The sequence below is a fragment of the Vicugna pacos genome, chromosome 6 (genome assembly GCF_048564905.1).
Source record: "Vicugna pacos chromosome 6, VicPac4, whole genome shotgun sequence".
Lineage (NCBI taxonomy): Eukaryota > Metazoa > Chordata > Mammalia > Artiodactyla > Camelidae > Vicugna > Vicugna pacos.
Window position 1 is genome coordinate 21694758 of NC_132992.1, and position 20508 is coordinate 21715265.

At 36.6% G+C, this 20508-nt stretch overlaps 1 protein-coding gene across 4 annotated transcripts in view; it reads left to right on the top strand.

Moving 5' to 3' along the window:
- The first annotated feature begins 6772 nt into the window (after window positions 1-6772).
- Window positions 6773-20508, top strand: part of TTBK2 (tau tubulin kinase 2) — a 119736-nt gene continuing 106000 nt past the window's right edge. For 2 of the 4 annotated variants that reach the window (XM_006201706.4, XM_072962602.1), the window contains exon 1: window positions 7011-7405. The gene's annotated coding sequence lies outside the window, so the exon portion shown is untranslated. The other 2 variants (XM_072962600.1, XM_072962601.1) reach the window with 2 other exon arrangements.

The following is a 20508-nucleotide window of genomic DNA, read 5'->3' on the forward strand; positions in this document are numbered from 1 at the left end:
TTTGCGTTACACCTTTTTAGTGCCTTTTGAATGTTGAACCACATGAATATATTTTGTATTACACAAGCAAACAAGCACACAAACGTAAAACAGAAAAAAAAAAAAAAAAAGATGATCTGCCGAATCCTCCTCTGACACTGTAGTCAGAGTGGACTAGGGTTTGTTCCTGCAGGAGAGAATAGGCAAGGAACTGAGAATAAACCAAACTTCTGGGTTCCTTTCAGGAGGAGCCTGAGGATAGAAGTAAACACAGTGCAGTGAGAGACAGGGAAAGGTGAGCCCTGAGCTCAGGCAGGAATGATTTTATACAGGCAAATTGCCCCATCCAATTGGCCTCTCCTGAGTTCTGTCTCACCCTCTTCCTTTTAAATGCTGGCTTTTTCTCCATGTTCCAATCTTGCCCTCTTGCCTTCTTGATCTGTATGCTCTTCCTTGTGGATTTCATCCATGAAAGTCATTGATTCTAACTAAGGCCATGATCCAATGACAAAAGAGAGTTGGGGGTGGGGAGGGAGTAAAGGTATTTGTTAAACAACAGCTAGTATTTTTTTAAATTGAAGTACATTCAGCGAAAATGTGTCAATTTCTGGTGTTGAACACAATGTCCCAGTCATGCATATACATACACATATTTATTTTCATATTCTTTTTCATTAAAGTTTATTACAAGATATTGAATATAGTTCCCTCTGCTATACAGAAGAAATTTGTTTTTTAAAATATATTGTTATATACTGTGGCTAACATTTGCAAATCTCAAACTCCCAGACTTATCCCTTTGCACCCCCTTTCCCTGGTAACCATAAGATTACTTACTATGTCTGTGAGTCTGTTTCTGTTTTGTAAATGAGTTCATTTGTCTTTTTTTTTTTTAGATTCCACATATAAGTGATATCGTATGGTATTTTTCTTTCTCTTTCTGGCTTACTTCACTTAAAATGACAATCGCTAGGCCCATCCATGTTGCTGCAGATGGCATTATTTTATTCTTTTTTATGGCTAAGCAGTATTCCATTGTATAAATAAACTGCAACTCCTTTATTGAGTCATCTGTCAATGGACATTTAGGTTGCTTTCATGTCTTGGCTATTGTATATAGTGCTGCTATGAACATTGGGGTGCATGTATCTTTTTCAATTAGAGTTCCCTCCAGATATATACCCAGAATTAGGATCGCTGGATCATATGGTAAGTCAATTTTTAGTTTTTTAAGGAATCTCCATACTGTTTCCCACAGTGGCTGCACCAAACTGCCTTCCCACTAGCAGTGTAGGAGGGTTCCCTTTTCTCCGCAGTCTCCAAGCATTTGTCATTTGTGGACTTTTGAATGATGGCTGTTCTGACTGGTGTGAGGTGATACCTCATTGTAGTTTTGATTTGCATCTCTCTGATAATTAGTGATATTGAGCATGTTTTCATGTGCCTATTTATCATTTGTATTTCTTCCTTGGAGAATTGCTTGTTTAGCTCTTCTGCCGATTTTTGGATTGGGTTTTTTTTGTTGTTGTTGTTATTAAGTTGTATGAGCTGCTTATATATTCTGGAGATCAAGCCTTTGTCGGTTTCATCGTTTGCAAAAATTTTCTCCCATTCCGTAGGTTGTCTTTTTTTTCTTTTTACTTATGGTTTCCTTTGCTGTGTCAATAGTTTGCTTTGATTAACAAGACAAAATACAAGTTTTTAGAAAATTCTTTAATTTCAATACGGCCGGCAGTGGACTCATTTGACCACTAGGGTGCGCTATTAGTATGCCAGCCAGTTATTCTACTTCCATATCATAGAAATCTGTCCAGCATTTGGAGCAGCTAATCGCTGAACAAGTTTGAAAGTCACTGAACTTTTCCACACTGTCCCAGACACACATCCGGAATCACAACATCACCTCACCACTTTCTCATCTGAAGATTTTGAGTATCCAACGATGCTTTGTTAATGAATGACCTTGCAACAAAGAGGAAACCTGAGCAAATATGTACAGTTTACTGTTCTAGTAAAATAAAATGTGCATAAAGTTTACTGTTCATATCTAATGGTATAGTTGTTTTGCATTTCGTAAAAGTTATGCATAAATAGGAAGTAGATCAAGAAATAACTATAGTTAGAATGACTTTTGTAAATGCAAACTAACTTCGTTTCTTTTCTAAATTTACTAGTTTTAATCAGTGTCAATCTTTCCTGATATTATGGCCTATTTTAAAAATCATTAGACACAAATTGATATTCAACAGGTTAAAAGACAACAGAAAAATATACCTAAAATTGAAATTATGTTGCCCATCCCCTCACTGCCCACTCCAACTCCGGCCAGGTTTCTCTTACTTATTCCTTTTTTACTTGAAATTTCTTTAATTCAAAATAAAGCATTTCACACCAAAATAAAGGATGAAGTTTTCAAAAATACCAACACCTGCGGTACTTAATATATTCCTGTGAATAAATTTCTGTCAAAATCAGAATGCTGCTGACACTGGTTTAAAGAGGTCAACCTCTCAGAGGACCCCCAAAGTTTGGTCTGCAGCTGATAGTTTACTGACCTTTGTTCTAGAGCATCTATACATCCTACATACTATACCTCTATTATAGCAGTTGTTGGAGTACATTGCAATAGGATTTACATGTTTGTTAATCTATTGTGAAACTCTTAAGGACAGAGACTTAGCTTATGCACATTTGTTTTCCCAGTGTCTAGCAGAGTGTTTGGCATTAATTGGCCCTAACACTTTTTGTTTAGTGGATTAAGTAACATTGAAATAGAAACTGGTTAGATTGATGAAGAGCTAAAAAGCAGAACTGTTTACTGGTTTGTGGAAACACTTAAACACCAGTCCATTATGAGTTTCACGTTTCAAAAGATTGTTCAGAGTTTTTAAAAACAGTTTCATTGAAATACACAGTCAGCTCTCTGGCCTTCTGTATCCCTGGGTTCTACATCTGCAGATTCAACCAACCATGGCTTGAAAATATTTGAAAAAAAATTCTAGAAAGTAACAAAAACAAAACTTGTATTTGCTGCATGGCAGACAGCTATTCACATGGCACTTACATACTATTAGGTATTATAAGTAATCTAGAGGTGATTTAAAGTATATGTGAGGATGTACATAGGTTGTATGCAAATACTATGCCATTTTTTCCCAGTTTTTTTCAGATACAATTGACATACAGCACTGTGTAAGTTTAATGTATGCAGCATCATGATTTGACTTACATACATCATGAAATGAATACCACAATTAGTTTAATGTATATCACTATTGCATATAGATAGAAAATTAAAGAAACAGAATTTTTTGGTGATGAGAACTCAGGATTTACTCTTTTAACAACTTTCATATATAACATACAGTAGTGTCAATCATATTTACCATGTTGCACATTATATCCCTAGTACTTATTTATAACTGGCAGTTTGTATCTTTTGAGTGCCTTCATTCAATTCCCCCTCTCTCCACTCTCCACCTCTGGTAACCACAAATCTGATCTTTTTCTAAGAGTTTGGTTTTGAAGTATAAGTGACCTACAACACTATGTTAGTTCCTACTATGCCATTTTATATGAGGGACTTGAGCATCCTTGGGTTTTGGTATCTGCAGGGGGAGGTTGGGGGCTGGAACCAATCTTCCAGGGATATGGAGGGACATCTGTAATTCACATACCATACAATCCATCTTTTTAAAGTGTACAATTCTGAGATTTAAAAAAAATTGAGATATAAATGATATATGAGATTATTTGAGATTAAAAACTGAGATATAGTTGATTTTAGTTTCAGGCATACAACATGAGATTTGTTTTTAAAGAGAGAGATGGAAAGCCGGGGAGGACCTCTTTTCCTTGAGCTGAGCACTGATGATGTAAAAAATTCATCTAGATTATTTCCTGTTTGGATTTAGGGGAAGATTAGAAAGTGGTAAATCAATGGGTATGTAAAGATGGGTAGAAAATGTCACAAATGGAGGAAAACAGAAGGAAAAGGGATTCTCCAGCATGCTATTTATTCTGTGCAGGAGAAAAAAAGCTGTGTTAAAAAGGGTTTTATGTTGTGTGGGGAACTCAGGATAAATCTGAACTTTGCTCATTTTCCTTGAATACACTCTAAGGCTGATCCTAGGATCAGTCTCATTCATTCAGGCTTAGTTATCCAGAGCACACATCCTTAGACTTGAATCATTCCTCTCTCCCTTATTTTCACAAATCTTACTATATTATTATCAATTGCTCCATGACAAATTGTCCCCAAAACTTAGTGCTTAAAGCACCAGTACACATTTATTGTATCACATAGTTTTGTGGATCTGGCTTTTGGGAGTGGCTCAGTTGGGTGCTTCTGGCTTGGGGTATGTCAGAGGATGGCAGTCAAAATGCCAGCTGGGTCTGCATTCATCTGAAGGTTTGGCTGGGGCTGGAGGATCTGTTTCCAAGAATGGTTCACTGACATGGCTGGCAAGGTAGTGCTTATTATTGGTGTAATGCCTCAGTTCCTTGCCAAATGGCTACTCCAAGAGACTGCTTGAATGTCCTCATATAGTAGCGGCTGGCTTCCCTCTAACTGAGTGATCCAAGAGAGCATACAGTGAATGCTGCAAAGTATTTTATAACCTTGCCTCGGAATTTACATACCATAATTTCTGAAAAGGCCTGTTGGTTACACAAGTCAGCTCAATTTAGTATGGGAGGGACTATACAGAGGTGAAGATACTGGGAGGCAGGGACCACTGGGGGCCATCTTAAAGGCTGGCTACCACATTTATTTATTTTTTAATATATATATTTGAGAATATCTCAAAAGGAGAGTCCTGAATTCTGGTACCAGATCTTGAATAATATATTATCTTGCCATTTATCCTAACTGAAAAAAATTTTCTTGGGACAGACCAATAATTCTTAAAAGACCAGAGAACAAAAGGAGGCCTGGGAAGCTGTTTTCCTTGGGCAGTCCGATATCCTAGGATTCCTACACCTGTGGCATTCACTTGCACTATATATTCCTTCATAGAGTTCTTACTCTGAGATATACTGTTGCTCTGTTCTCAAGATACTCACCACACACTTCCCTTTGCACTGCACTTTTTTCCCCCTCAACTCTTTATTGATAAACAATTGCTGGACTGCTTTCTCACATACTCTTCTGTATATGTTATCCTTCATGGATTTGCAAATGAGAATTGGTCATAAGATAACAATCAGAAGAATAATCATCTTTCCATCATTTGGAGAATCCAGCTGTATCTATGGACACATTTAAAATTAACACAATAGTAGTTCTATGAATAAGTTCATTAAAATCTTCACCTGTGATAGCAGAGATTATACCTAGGTAGCTTGAAGAGGACACACTATATTTGCTAAGTGAGTGAAAAATATTCTCTTCAAAGAGAGAACAGCTATTTGAAATATTGCTAGGCATAATTTCCATGAATTTGGGCTTTTTTTTTTGTTGCCCCTATAAACTTCTTTAATTTTAAAGAAAAGTATTTACAGAAACACTAATACTTTCCAATTCAAATTACTTGCCCTGCCAATACTCTGACGTGCACTATATTCTGTTAGACAAAGTAATGGAAAAAGCAACTTGTGGTTTTAATCAGTAGAAAGAAAACAATTTGGCAACTTCTTTAAGTTTGAATAGAACAAGATGAGCTGCATCATCAATTGCCTTTAATGTACATTTTGTCCTGCTTTTTATCCAAGGATCTGGACATAGACAGTAGAAGGGCCTTCTGTTTTTCAAAGAATGTCAAGAGGCTGTGGCATTTCCTGAACAAGAAGAAATAGATTCAAAAACAGTTATGCGATTGAATATAGGATTCATATTTAATCCTTGTATAGTCTTAATCAGGTTTAATCATAATGTCACTTGAGTGAAGAAAAATATTTAAAGTAAAATGAAGCTCGTAATTCATTGCATCCTTTCAATCCAGGGCAGACTCCTGGGAGTCACTGTGATTATTACTTAAAGAAAAAAAAGCCTTGGATACGGAAAGTTCGAGAGACCTGAGTTTTGGTTCTTCCACTAAGTTTTGTAGCTTTAGGAAAGCTGTTAAATCTCTTTGAGTTTTTTCTTCTGTAAATTGATGGGTAAGGATGGGAGAGGGGTTTAATCTTGAGGTTTCCTCTTCATCCGAGAGCTTGATACATCAACACCAAATACAAAGTATCCCACACAGCGTCGTTGCTCCGCCCTCCTTGCTTTTCTTGGAAAGTCTTAGAGGGACTTCCACATTCTCTTGCTTGGAATCGCATACTGGACCTCACCCGGCTTCTCAATGAACCCTTAACGGGTGGTGTTTCAAAAGGGAATGAAATCTTGTTCTTCCTGGTTGTGAAATCCGTAAGGATACGCCGGGCTCCAGGCTGACGTTCCTTTCTGGAGGTCTCGGTCTCTTTTCTTCCTTAGACTTTTAGGCCTTTCCCCAGTACCCACCGGTGATTAGCTTCATGTTAGGCGGTTCTGGGGACGGCGCCAATTTGCTAGAACCTGGCAGCTCTGGTTCTGAGGAGGTGGCGTGGCGGGGCCTCATGATTTGGGGCTCTTCTTCGCGACTGAATGCCTCAGCGTGTGTAAATTCGTATCGTGACAAGACAGTTCCGATTTTCTTCCGAAAGCGCCAACGCTGGCGTCACAGCCATGCCTCTATAACCAAGGTAACTGCCAAGCTAGGAGGACACCACTGTGCGCCAACCGCTAGCCTCGGAAGCCCTACTTCTCTGCTCCAGGCGGGCGGGCAGTTGCGGCTGTCGGTGGAACTACAAGGACCAGAATTCCCGCGCGCACGCGCGCTGCCATTGTGATGCTCCTTTCCCGGTAACTCGCCCTCTCAGGCAAACCTGAAGATAGCGGCAGTTCTCCGGTGGGGGGCAGAGACGCTCTTTCCCTGACTCTCCGCCCCTTTCATGATTGGCAATGGGACCAACCAACCGACGTGGCGGGCTCGGGACTCGCTTTCCAATCAGCACCTGTGGCGGAGAGGTGGGCGTGTGCACTGCCAGGGCAGGTGGGCTAGGCTGTGCCGGGTTGCGAAGGGGGAGAATAACGTCGGGTCGGGTCAGCGGGCGCTGCAGTAGTCGCCGCAGCGGCGATGGGAGCGGTGGGGACCAGGCGGCGGCGGCGGCGGCAGGAGGAGGAGCAGGGGCTGGCACAACAGCAGCGGCTGGGGGCGGCCAGCAGCAGCAGCAGCAGCAGTAACAGCAGCAGCCGCCGCCGCCGCCAGTAAACGCGGACGGTACCCGAGGGGACTACCCAGCCGGCCGGCGCTCGAAGCCGCGCTCGGGTCCCACTGCATTGGGCGGCGGGGGATGGGCAGGCGGCGGACGTCCCGCCTGCTGAGGGTTGACCCCTGCCGGTCCCGGCCCTGAGCTAGACTCGAGCCCTCCGCCCGAAATCCCTGCGTCCGCCAGGGCCCAGGTAGGACACACCCCCCGAGCCCCCTGGGAGCCACTTGGGGAGCCCCACGTCCCGTCTTCCCTCAGTCCTGACCCCCCTACTCTGGCCGCACCCCTCGCCTAGTGACCGACCCTGGTGCGGAGAGGAGGGGTACTGGAGCCTCCTCGGTCGCTACCCACGCCCTGGGTTTGTGCCAGACCCAGTCACTCCAACTCAGAGACCGTATGCTTCTCTTCTGTTTCCCCGAAGGGTTGTGCCCCATATCCCCCAGAGGCTTTTGGTGTCTTCACTGAACTTGGAGGGTAACAAAGCTTCGTTCTGTTTCTCTCTCTATGGGGTGACCCACATACCACTTGTATTCATGCTGCTTCTGGTACCAGGACTGAACACAGAGGATTCTCAGGGTATACCGAGCGCGTCTTTCCCACCGCGACCCCCCAAGTATAATACGAGAGGGCTTGGGACTATAGAATCTGTTTGTTGTGTAGTAACGACAATGGAGGCCTTGACTTTCCTGTACTTAGGGTGCGAGGGAAATCTGAAGGATTTGCTCGTCATTTGCTTTGACTAAGATGATGTTGACACCCTGCGATGCTGTGGGAGGCACAAAAGACTCAACACACATGTACTGCCAAGTCAGAAGTAAATAATCCGTTGGGATGCCAGGAGGCTTTATCCACAGTGAACTTAATTTTGTTCCAGTTCTAACTGCATTAGAGGTGAAAATGACATTGAGTTGTACTTTGCTTTGAATTAAAGTTGATAGGTGGCAGCAATCCAGTATTAACTCTTTTCATTCCTTGCTTTAGAAATTGTTTTCTTTGAACATTAAAGAGGACAGTTTTATTAGAACTTGTGTATCGTGTAAAGATGTTTTGATATTAAATTGAAATTAAGTGTTTTCTAAAAATAGAGTTACCATAGTATCTAGCAGTCCCTGTCCTGGGCATATATCCAGAGAAAACTAATTTGGAAAGATACATGCACCCCAGTGTTCATTGTAGCACTATTTGCAGTAGTCAAGACAGGAAGCAGCCTAAATGTCCATCGACAGATGATTGGATAAAGAAGATGGGATATATCAAACACACACAGTGGAATACTACTCAGTCATAAAAAAGAATGAAATAAATGCCATTTGTAGCAACATAGATGGACCTAGAGATTATCATACTAAGTGAAGTAAGTCAAAGAAAGGCAACTATCATATAATATCACTTATATGTGGAATCTAAAAAATGATACAAATTTATTCACAAAACAGAAAGAGACTCACAGACATAGAAAACAAGCTTCTGGTTACCAAAGAGGGAGGGATAAAGAGTTTGGGATTAGCAGATACAAACTACTGTATATAAAATAGACAAACAGCAAGGTCCTACTGTATAGCACAGGAAACTCTATTCAATATCTTGTAATAACCTGTAATGAAAAAGAAGATGGAAAAGAATATATATGTATAACTGAATCACTGTCCTGTACACTGGAAACTAACATAACATCGTAAATCAACTGTACTTCAATTAAAAAAAACAATAACACCAGAAATTAAGTTTTTTAATACATATATGAGGATTATATTATGAACAGGCGTATGTATACACATGGGGGATCTTCTTAGTGTGTTTTGTTACAGTTTTTGGTTCTAAGCCATTAATAACAGTTACATTGGCTTCTGAACACTGATTTGCCAGCATAGACCCCAAAGAAATGTATACTGTTTTCTTTTGGCTAAATGGGATAAAGTCACATTAGTTTGAGGGGAAGGGATGAGGGGAGATTGATTTTAAAGTTGAATGCTCTGCATTTATTTTTTTTTTAATAAAGAAGCAGTAATGATAAATATTACTTATATGACTAATCTTGAAGAATTCATCTTAACTCTAACAAATTTTCGAATAACAAGTGTGTGGACTTAGATGATATATTGTGACCCTTTGCAATTAAAAACATACTGAAAGGGATTTTTAATTAAAAAGCGTATGTTTTCTTGTAAGACACATTTTTATTAAGGCAATAAAGGGGATGTTTAAAGCATGGTTATAAAGGAAAAGTTTTCCTAACATTTTTCCTTTATGACAGACTGTTAGGAAATATATTTTCTTCTTTCAGTTTTAGACATGTAAAAGAAAAATAAATTTATTAACTTAATTTGTAATATTAAGTTGAAATAAATTTGATCTTCAGTAGGGGGCTGACTAAGAATACTATATCTTGCTCATTATCTTGTGCTATGGTTAATACATAATTTATTGAATTCTCTTTGGTGTTATATATGATTTCAGACTTGTGCTTTCTTTTGCTTTCTTTTAAATACTGATTATTTTAATATCTCAGAAAATCTTCATGAGATTAGATTCCTTTGCTTTAGCAAATTGAACTCAATTATATAAGGATTCAGATATCTATAGTGTTAGAAGTGAAGTTTGTATAAATTAGATAACTTTGGAGAGTGTTTTACGTTTAAAAATGTGTTAAAATGTGACAGTGATGGATTGTTGGTTTTTCATTGCAAGTTAATAGTACAGAGCTGAATTTGTTGTGATCATGGAATTTAACTGGTGGGGAGGGCAGGCAATTCTTTGTAAGTTTTATAACTTGGAAAAAGTAATACGTAGAAATGACAACTTAATTGCAATTCATGAGAGACTCTGAGCTGGAACCACCCAACTAAGACACTCAGATTCCTAATCCTCAGAAACTATGTGAAATGATGTTTGTTGTCTTTAAAAAAGCAGTATAAAACAAGGGAAAATGATTAATGAGCATTATTGAACAAGTGAGGGCTGAATTAATTCGCAAAGTAAGATAGCCTTTGAGAATTAATAGAGAATATAACTTCCTTATCCACTTAAAAATCTATAGACAAATTCTTTTATACATACATGGCATTCTTTATAGTTTGAGTGTGTGTTGCTCAAAGTTACTCTATTCATGTGTTCCTTTTTTTGCTATTTTTGAGGTTTTGGGGAATCACTCAGAATATAGCTGGAGCAATGTCAGTTAATTTGTTTAGTAATATTGCAGGACATCTTCAATATTTATAGGTTTTGAAATACGAAATTAAACATTTATACTGTTTTACTTCCTTGTCATTTTTTGGATTATCCAGTACGTTGTAAACAGTAGTGATGATGGTGGTAGATTTTTACCCCCCAAACTTCAGAATAGATAGAATGGATAGAACCCTTGGGTTAAAAAAAAATTTTTTTTTTTTTTTTTACAGCTTTTGTGCTGTAGATACGCAGTGCTTTCAGGTTAAACATAAGTCCATATTTGATAAAAGAGCCTTTAAGACTTTATGAAAAAAGGTGAATTTTAGAGCTGAATTTTGAACATAAGTACAACCTGTTACCACTCAGAAGTTTCTGTCCTCAATATCTTGTGATCCATGATTGTAAGTTTCAAATTTAGATTGAAATTATATTATTTACATAATGTCAGTATCAATTTTGCCAGAAAATTTTATCTTTTAAACAGCTGATTTTTAAGCAGACTTCTTGGTATATTTTCATTTATGTTATGTGACTTTAAGAATAGTGATTCTTCTCTTTGTGGTTATTATTTTATACATTCTTAATACTTAAACATATAGTACTTACTGATTTCTGTCAACATTTTGGGTTTTTTAATGATTTTTTTAACTTACATGTATAAGATCCTTGATGTTTTAGGATGTTGATTGCTCCTTTTTGTGTGTTTTGCAATTTGATTTCACTTCAGTTAGAGTAAAGCTTCCCAAGGCCAAAAATTAAGTGTTCTTTTGAAAAGAATCTGGGTTATTGTAGTGTCTTCTGAAGAGTAGGAGGTAACAGCTTTTTGGCTTCCTTTGGGAAGCTGTTGAGATTCAACCTAACCGTATTTTAAGAATATATATATTTTTTAGAGAATTTACATCTTTATTGAAAATAAGAATCAGTATTTTTTTAAATGTTTGAATTAGAAAACTTATTTACTAGTATATCTGTTTTTACCAAAATGCTTGTATCATTATTTTTATAATGATATAAATTTTTTTCTAGTATTTATTTTTCTTTCTGAAGTTCCATGGTAATTACCTTTAAAAAAATAATTTTGCATTGTTTCTCTTATCTTGTTCTAGCCATGTGATCATCTAGATACTGTATTTTATTAGTATTGGTCTAATAGTTTTCTATGTGTGTTATATATTACGGATTAAGTTTGGAAGACCCCCTCTTTTTTTTTCCCCTTGATCTACTAATTGCCCCTCAGTTCCTAAAATTTCTCAAAAAAGATTTTATCAACATTTTTCAATGACCAGTAGTGCATAGATGAGGGGAGGAAAATTGGAAAAAGACGAATAACTAAAGAGAAAAATGTGAGCCTTGCCTCTCATGAAATTTGATTTGAAAAAAATTATCTGGAAGCTAAATGGTATGGTAGATGGTAAGCTAGATTAGGCTTCATTTCTGCTGGACTTGTCTAGCACTTAAAAAAATTCAACATGTCCAAGACAAAAGTCAGCCCACTTTTAAATTCTTTAATTCTATAAATGAAGGTATCACTGTTTAATCAGTCACCCAAGTTCAAAATCTCATTAATTTAATTTTGTTTGGCTTACTCTTTTCCTTGGTTCTACCTTCAAAAAACTCTCCTTTTCATGTCTGCTGCTACCACCTTAACTCAGCCTCTCTGATCCTCATTATCTCTCCTTAGGAACTATTGGAATAGCCTCATCTATTCATTCATTAAATATTTGTTTGGCATCTACCGTGTTACTGTGCTAGGGGTTAAAGAGTCAAAAGGGAACAAGACAGAAATGATCTCACTTTTGGAGCTTTTAGTAGAGTGGGAGCAAACAACTGTAGAACAGGGAACCACAGGTGTTCTAAATATCATGAAGGGAAAATGCAGACTACCACATGAACGTGTTAACTGACAGACCCAATAGTCTGGGAGGTGGGTTCAGGGAAGTAGTCTGTTTTTTGCTACATATTCTGCCAGTTTCAGAGGTTAATGACTATGTTATGGTTACAAATAGTTAAATATTTAAAAATAAGTATTTCAAAATAAAGATATTTAATAAAAATTAAATATTCATGCAACTCCTGAAACAGCTTTAGATAAATCCTTACAGAATGCCAGGCCACTTTGAAAACTTTTGTCCTGAAGAGTCCATTCTCTCCCTCTACTGTGGATTTCTACTTTGTGTTCTCTCAGGCTTCAATTGCTTAAGTACTGACAGAATTCCTGTATTGTGTTTCAAACTCTCTGGACCTCAGAAGTTAGGACTAGGCATTACTGGTAGGAGGGTATGTGTAGTTACAAAAAAGAGGTCTTTTTGGGTAAGTAGTTAGAGTTTCTTTGTAGCTGGAATCTAGCTGCTTATAGATGAGTTATTAAATGTGTAAGTAATTAGGATATAATTTGAATATCTTTGTAAGTTTAAAAATATATACATTCATTTGTAAATCAGAAAAAATATCCCTTATCACATGATGGCTCCTAATTTTTGTTTAGAACGTAAGATTAGTATCACCACAAACCTCATAAATTAATATATGTTTATTAAACAGACGAATAAAACTGTTAATTGTGCATCAAGATGAGATCTGAATCTTTTCTCATCTCTACTGTAATATATCACAGAACCTTAGATCATTTAGCCTCTCTGCCTCAGTTTTGATTTTTTTTAAGGTTTGCTATTTTTAAAAAGGGAAATTAATATACTTAAATCCAATTACAATGATGATCATTACAGAGCAGGTTCTTTATTGATTTATTTTCCTTTGTCTTGGTGGGAGGATCATAGACAACGCTTTGTTTGGTTGATCTGGCTACAGTAGATTTTACCCAAGGAATGGTCTTGTTTAGTGTTTTCCTTACAATCTCTCCATGTAAGTTACACTCTCCTTCCTACAAGGGAAGAATTTGTTTGCGTTGTTAGTATCAGTAGCCAGGGAGAGGAGAGCTAGGTTGTTTACATTTTTATTTTGTTGTAGGTAATTGTAACCATGACTGACTTACAAAGTTTCTCTTCATTTTTAATAGATATTTTGTTTTCTTGAATGTATTTATTGAGCAGAGAGATTCCATGCTGCTGGAAGTATAATTTATCTCCTGTGAAAGTTTAGAAAGAACAGCTGAAGTGTGAATGGTAACTGAACTGATTTTCTCTTTTGCTATCAGCAAATAGGATTATTCACACATCTTCATCTCTTTTTACTGACTCTTTAGAGAGGATTTTGCAAAAACCTATGGGGGTAAAAAAAAAAAAGGATTTATCCTATTGTTGACCCTTACTTCTGTTGTTTACATTAGTCTTTCTAGATATTTGAAAAATTTAGCTGGTGTGGAGTCTGTAAACTTGTGTCTACACCTCAGCTGTTTTATTTTAAAACATAATTTTAATAATTTTAATCTATTTTTGGAATATTAACCAGATATCCTAAATACTGTCTACACAATAGCTTGTGATGGCTTTGAAAGCATCTGATTTTTTATTTTAATGATAGGGAGTATTTGGTGTGTTTATAGTTTTCATCAGATTCAGGAAAATTTCAGACATTTTTCCTTCAGATTTTTTTTTTAAGCATGGAATCCCTCTGGGTTCAATAAATGTACCTAGAAATTAAAAAATATACTAAAAGTGGAGAGAAACTTTATATAAGATAATATGGTTACAATAACTGACAACAAAATAAAAGTGTAAGCAACCTCTTTATTCTCTCCTTCTGGGACTCCAGTTATATATATTTTAGGTTTTTTGATGTTATCCCATTGCTAAGTGATACTGTTTGGTTTCTGTCTTTTCCTCTGTATGTTTCATTTTGGATAGTTTCTTTTTCTGTATTTTTAGATTCACCAGTCCTTTCTACACAGTGGCTAATCTGGTGTTTGTTAATCCTATCCAATATATTTTTTAAAATCTTACATATATAGTTTTCAAGTCTCTAAGTTCACTTTAAAAAAATCTTCCATTTTTTTCCCTCGTGCTGAATGCTTTTCTCTGTTTTCTTAAATATATTTATAATAGCTGTTTCAAAGTCCTTATCTACCAATTCTGTCCTCTGCACCATTTCTGGGTCTATTTTTATTGATTGATATTTCTCCTTGTTTGTATCCATGGTAATTTCTGTTTGGATGCTAGACTTGATTTTACAGTGTTACATGCTGGACTGTTTTTCTTCCCCCCTCTCATTTCTTTAAATATTGGCGGATTTGTTCTGGGATACAGCTAAGTTGTCTGAAAATAGTTAGATGCATTCATGGCCCTGGATGTTTTTAAAGTTTTTTTTTTCTTCATTCTGTTGATTATACAAACTATTCACAGCCCTATGTGAGCATTAAGGATTGTTCCACCTGCCCCTTTCCAGTGTTCTTTCCTTGAACTTGATCGCTTCTTCACGCACATGCTCTTATTACTAAGCCAGAGTTTCAAGGGGAACCCTGTCTAGATGTCCAGAGCTTGATCTTTGTGCAGTTCTCTTCAGTGTTCTGCCCTGCCTTGGCCTCCTCAAAATTCTGAATTCTGTCTCTTCAGCTCATTAAGGCTGCTGGGCTCTATTTGAGTTCCCCATTCCTGTGCTGCAGCCTGGAAACTCTCCAGGCAGTGAGCTGAGGGCAGTCTTAAGGCTTACCTAATTTATTTCCCTTCTCTCATGGATCCATGTTCTTTGCTGCCTATTGTTTAGTGTCTAAAATCTGTTGTTTCATATATTGTCTGCTTTTCTCATTGTTTAAGGTAGGAGGCTAAATCTGGTCCCTTTTACTCTGGTGGTCAGGAGCTGAATTGGCCTGGCAATATACTGAAATCTCAAACAAATTGTAGTCATATTTTGCAGTTATTCTATTACTATAAATATTATCTTTATGCCCAAATATAGCTTTGAAAATATTTTCCTTACTCCTTAGACATAAGCTCTTCTGATAATTAATTCTAGTACTGTTCCCATTGAGATTAAAATTATAGGTAAAAATAATTTTTCTATTAAAGAACAGAATCTTACATAAGCTATATATGGCACTTATAAAACCATGCTGTTGTTTGTTTAGTGAATTACCTAGCTTCCCACAAATGTAGGGAAATTTTATTGCTTCAGCCTGTCTAGACAATAGTAATTGTAATGAAACTGCCTTTTCTCTTGCATTATATCCTCTCTTGCTCTGAGATCCTTCGGTGGCCCTTCCTTGTTTATTGAAATTGAATGAAGTCTATCCTCTTCCTAGCTTGATTTTTACAATCTGAACTCAGTTTAACTTTCAGGCCTATGTATTCTTTCTCTGCAATCAGACTCTTCTATTTAAACTAATCTATGCATTCACTTTCCTGTGTCCTTGTATATTGTGCTCATTTCCTATTTTGTGCCTTTGCTTACCTCCTTAGTCAGTTAGCTCTTGTCTTGAAACAAACCACCCCAAAGTTCAGAGGCTAAAACAATAATCATTTATTAGTTAACTGTTCTGTGGGTTGGCAGTATCACTGGGCTCAGCTGAATGGTTCTTTTGATCTTATCTAGGCTCTCTTATGTGAAGCAGTTACCTAGCTTGGGTTTCTTCACAATCAGGGTTACAGAACCAGCCAAAGAGGGCAAATCCACTGTGTAAGTACTTTTTCTTCTGGGTCATGTTTCCTGATGTCCCATTGGTCAAAGCAAGTCATAGGACCAATCTTAGTTTCCAGGATGGAGAAAGAAACTCTACCTTTCATTGGGAGATGCAGCAGGGTCATACTGTAAATGGATGTGTATACAGAAATGGGAGAAATATTTGTCTATTTTGCAATCACCAAATCACTGTAAATCCTATCCAGCTCCTCTAAGAAACTTTGTATGATCATCCTAGCCCATGTTAATCTCCCTCAGTTCTGATTTGTCATATGCACTGGCCCTTACAATTTGATACTGATTAACATTTTATATATATTACCTTTTAAATCCAGAGAGTTACTATTAATTTATTTTTGTATTATGAGTTCTGTTTCAAAGAATAATTTGGAAATAGTTGTTTAATGTCTTCCCTTGATTGTAAACTCATTGAGGGCAAAACTGCATTATACTTCCTTCTACTCTTCTACATAATTGTAACAACTTATTGACTGACTGTATTTTTTGTTTTTTTAGTAGCAACTCTTTTTTTATTGAAGTATAGTTGATTTACAACATTGTGTTAGTTTCTGGTGTACAGCATAGTGATTTGGTTATACATATATGTGAATATATATGTATATTTTTCATATTTTCCCTCATTTTAGGGTATTATAAGTCATTTAATATAGTTCTCTGTCCTCTAAAGTAAGACCTTGTTGTTTATCTATTCTGTATGTAGTAGTTTGTATCTGCTAGTCCCAAACTCAATTTATCACTCCCCTTGTTTCCCCTGTGGTAACCTCAAGTTTGTTTTCTATGTCTCTGAGTCTGATTCCATTTTGTAAATAAGTTCACTTGTCCCATTTTTTTAGATTCCACATATAAGTGATATATCATACTATATTTGTCTTTCTCTGTCTGACTTACTTCACTTAGTATGGTAATGTCAAGATCCATCCATGTTGATGTCATTATTTCACTCTTGTTTATGGCTGAGTAGTATTCCATTGTATATATATTTTACAACTTCTTTATCCAGTCATCTGTTGATGGACATTTAGTTTACTTCCATAGTCTTGGCTGTTATAAATAATGCTACTGTTAACATTGGGATGCATGTATCCTTTCGAATTGTAGTTTTCTTCAGCTATATGCCCAGAAGTGGAGTTGCTGGATCATAGGGTAAGCCTATTTTTAGTTTTTTAAGGAATTTTTATATTGTTTTCCAATGCATCAAATTACATTCCCACCAACAGTGTAGAAGGGTTCCCTTTTCTCCACACCCTCTCCAGCATTTGTTGTTTGTGGACGTTTTAATGATGGCTATTCCGACTGTGTGAAGTAATATCTTATTGTAGTTTTGATTTGTAGTTCTCTGAAATTAGTGATATTGAGCATCTTTTCATGTGCCTGTTGGCCATCTGTATGTCTCCATTAGAGAAATGTCTTTAGGTCTTCTGTCCATTTTCTGATTGGCTTTTTTTTTTTGTTATTGAATTGTATGAGCTATTTGTATATTCTGGAAATTAAGCCCTTGTCAGTCACATCATTTACAAATATTTTCTCCCAGTCTGTAGGTTGTCTTTCATTTTATTTATGGTTTCCTCTTCCTGTGCAAAAGCTTTTAAGTTTAATTAGGTCCCATTTGTGTATTTTTGCTTTTATTTCTATTGCTTTGGTAGACTGACCAAGGATAACATTGCTGTGATTTATGTCAGATAATGTTTTGCCTCTATTCTCTTCTAGGAGATTTATGGTGTCTTATGTTTAAGTCTTTAAGCCATTTTGAGTTTATTTTTGTGTATGGTGTGAGGGAATGTTCTAACTTCATTGATTTACATGTGGCTGTCCAGCTTTCTTGACACCACTTGTCCAAGAGACTGTCTTTTCTCCATTGTATATTTTTGCCTCCTTTGTTGAAGATTAATTGACTGTAGGTGTGTTGGTTTGTTTCTGGGCTCTCTGTTCTGTGTCATTGATCCATATCTCTTTGTGTGTGTGTGTGCCAATAACATGCTGTTTTGATTAATGTAGCTCTGAAGTATTGTCTGAAGTCTGAGAGGGTTATTCCTCCAACTTTGCTCTTTTTCTTAAGTATTGCATTGGCAGTTCTGGGTCTTTGGTGATTCCATATAAATTTTAGAATTATTTATTTTATTTTTGTGAAAAATGTCCTGGGTAATTTAATAGGGATTACATTAAATCTGTAGTTTGCTAATATGAAAACAAATATATGTATGTGTATGCAAGACTGGGACACTGTGCCATACACCAGAAATTGACATATTGATTCTACTTAAAAAAAAATCTGTAGATTGCTTTGGGTAGTATGGCCATTTTAAAAGTATTAATTCTTCCAATCCAAGAGCATGTGTTATCTTTCCATTTCTTTAAATCATCATTAATTTCCTCTATCAGTGTTTTATAGTTCCCAGTGTATAAGTTGTTTGCCTCCTTGGTCAGGTTTATTCCTAAGTATTTAATTTTTTTAATGAGATTTTAAAAGCTTTTCTTTTTTACTTTCCTGATATTTCATTGTTAGTGTAAAGAAATGCAACAGATTTCTGTAAATATTGTAATCTGCTATTTTGCTGAATTCATTCATCAGCTCTAGTAGATTTTTTTTTTTTTTTTGTAATGGAGGAACTGGGGATTGAACCCAGGAACTCCCGCAAGGTAAGCATGTGCTCTATCAAGCTCTAGTAGTTTTTATGTGGAGTCTTTAGGGTTTTCTGTATATAGTATTATGTCATCTGAGTATAATGACAATTTTACCTCTTCCCTTCCAATTTGGATCCTTTTTATTTCTTTTTCTTGTCTGATTGCTGTGGCTAAGACTTCAATACTATGTTGATACTATGTTGATATTATATGTACCATATGATGGCTATGTTGATAGTATGTTCAATACTATTGTTGACACAATACTATGGTGAGAATGGGCATCTTTGTCTTATTCCAGATTTTAGTTGGAAGGCTTTCAACTTTTCACCATTTGATGCTGGCTGTTGACTGACTATATGTTAAATTTAAAAATCAGTTTCAACTCTCAGTTATTTACTTGAGGACTACTTACTTTCATTCAGCTGTCCAAGAGGTAAAAGGCATTTCATTCATTCTTCTATTCATTAAACATTTATTGAAAGATTATCCTATGGTAGGTATTATGCTTGGTACTAAGAATACAAAGATAAGTAGAATTCTGCTCTTGACATCAAGAAATTTATAGTCAATTAGGAAGACATTGTAAATTGTGTATGTGTCTAAGCCTCTTTCTTTACTCTGCACCTAGATTTCTGCCTCATGCCTAAGTCACGGGTTAGCTGGTCTTTCACCATTGTATAGATGGGACAGTCTCCTGCTATCTGTCATACTGCTAGATGGTTGTTGCCTTATCTATTCCATGTCTGGCTTTCCTTGCTGTGGTTTATATGACTATTGTCTGTTACTGTTCCCTTTAAAAGCGGTAGTAATCATACTAATAATTACATATGTGTGCAGTTTATTTACTTATTTGTGTGTGTGTGTGCAGTTTAGAGTGTAATATAAGGCCCCTAGGTTAAGAAATAGACCATTGCTAGTATCTCAGAAGCCCCTTCCTGGCCTCATCCCCTCTTCTTTACCCCAAAGGAATCCATTCTTGTGATTTTTATGAAAAATCATGTCCTTGTTTTTTATTTATAGACTTACTACCTATGTTTGCATCTCTATTTCACATAGTTTAGTTTTGCTTATTTTTGAGTTTTATAGGAGGACTTGGATTGTGTGTATAATTTTGTCTTGCTTGATTTTTTACAGTGTCTGTTGTGAGATTTATTTATGTAGTTCAGAGTAGCAGTAGTTTCTTTACTTTCATTTTAGTGTATTTTTTGTGGTAGGTATAATAATGGTCCCCCAAAGATACTCACGTTTTAATCTTTGAAACCTCTGAATATGTTACCTTATAGGCAGAGTAGACTTTGCAGTTATGATTAAATTAAGGCTCTTGAGATGGGAATATTATCCTTGATCATCCAGGTGGATTTAGTGTACTCACAAGGGACCTATGAGAGGGAGCATATATGTTTTGTCAGAGAGAAATAAGGAGATGTGATGATAGAAGCAGAGGTCAGAGAGACTTGAAGATCTTAACAAAACTATCCCAGCTTTGAAGATGGAAGATGGGGCTATGGGCCAAAGAATGAAGGCAACTTCCAGAAGCTGGAAAAAACAAGGAAAAGGATTCTCTTCTAGAGCCTCTAGAAGGAGCATAGCCTTGCTTTTAGCCCTGGGGCAGCCTGAACTTCTGATCTCCAGAACCTTAAGACTATAAGTTTGTGTTGTTTTGCTGCAAACTTTGTGGTAATTTTTTACATCAGTAATAGAAAGATAATACATATTTTCACTGTATGAATATATTACCATTTATCCATTCTTCTCTTGCTGGACATTTGGGTTGTTTCCAGTTTGGGGCATTCATGGATGATGTGATTATAAAAATTCTTGTACTATTGTGTAAGTTTCCTGGTGAATATGAGAAAAGAGTGCTTTTAGGATATATACCTAGGAAAATGTTGCTGGGTCACAGTGTGTGAA